Below are 1240 nucleotides of genomic sequence, written 5' to 3' on the forward strand. Positions count from 1 at the left end.
CGTCAACAGCAGGGTTCGAACCTGCGCGGGCGAAGCCCAACAGATTTCAAGTCTGTCTCCTTAACCACTCGGACATATTGACTGTTGATGAAATCGTATGAAAATTATTATTAGTATTAATTTTCACATTATTATGATCGTTCTTTTATTTTATCCTAATGGAGTGTTGGTTGCTTTCCATTATAACACGTATTGAAATTTGGCAAATGGCAAGGGATGGTCCATTTTTTCTTGGAGCAAAACAAATGGTATTATAACTCTAGGGTGATTCAATTTACTATTTTTAATATAAACATGTACATCTCTCTCTCTCTTATTTTTATCATTATTACTTAAATGTTATGTTGACTAGTTATAAAATCTAATGCTTAGTTTCATTTCTCTTTTTATCAAGCTAGATGTTGAGAAAGTCATTACATATTTTTAGGCTACTCCATTTAACGTCTAATGTTTAAGCTTAAATGGTTACATAAGATTGCATGCAAAATAATGAGAAAGGATACAAGTATAAATAATGAGAAATGTTAAAAGGTTTCAAACTCAATTTCAATTCATTATCTTCTACATACTGACTTGAGCGTTGTAGTGTTAATTTTGTAGGTCAAATCCTTTTCCACCGCGACGGAAGCTCACATCCGCCATTACTTTCGATCCTAACTTCATGTCTAGTTCCATACAGAACAATGGTGCCGCATGTGGTAATCGACTTTTGATTCCTATGTTTCTACGATTTCACGTTCGCTCTCCGATTCATCAGTTCGTAATCTTCTCAGGTCATCAGATCAAGAGCATTCCGAATCAAACACGAAAATTTATTAATGTTAATGAATCCTTTGATAAATGAAAATCATGAGAAATGTGGATAATAAAAGTAAATAAGAATATTTATCATCTAGGTACTTTAAGGATAAAGACTTAGAATCATATGGAAAATCAAAACTCAACAAAGGCACGCACATATGCTACTATGAGACTTAGGTATTGGTTCCATAACTATTTGCTGCATCTATTTTGACGTTGTATGCATATATCACTAGGTCACGTTCTAGCCTCATCTTTCATGATATATCTCATCACACTAACTTTTTAGGTGAAAAACATTAAATGGACATTTGCTTAGCATGCTTTCATCTATGATAAGCTTCGTTATCTTTAATATATTAATATTCATTTTGAACTTATGACAACTACATCCATTATTATTCTCTGTCATGACTATTCACAACTTTTGGATTGAAAA

At 32.5% G+C, this 1240-nt stretch overlaps 1 non-coding gene across 1 annotated transcript; it reads right to left on the reverse strand.

Moving 5' to 3' along the window:
- Window positions 1-82, reverse strand: TRNAS-UGA (transfer RNA serine (anticodon UGA)). Its single transcript has one exon. It is a non-coding gene; the product is annotated as a tRNA-Ser (tRNA).
- Between the last annotated feature and the right edge of the window lie 1158 nt (window positions 83-1240).

The sequence above is a fragment of the Lathyrus oleraceus genome, chromosome 3 (assembly GCF_024323335.1).
Source record: "Lathyrus oleraceus cultivar Zhongwan6 chromosome 3, CAAS_Psat_ZW6_1.0, whole genome shotgun sequence".
Lineage (NCBI taxonomy): Eukaryota > Viridiplantae > Streptophyta > Magnoliopsida > Fabales > Fabaceae > Lathyrus > Lathyrus oleraceus.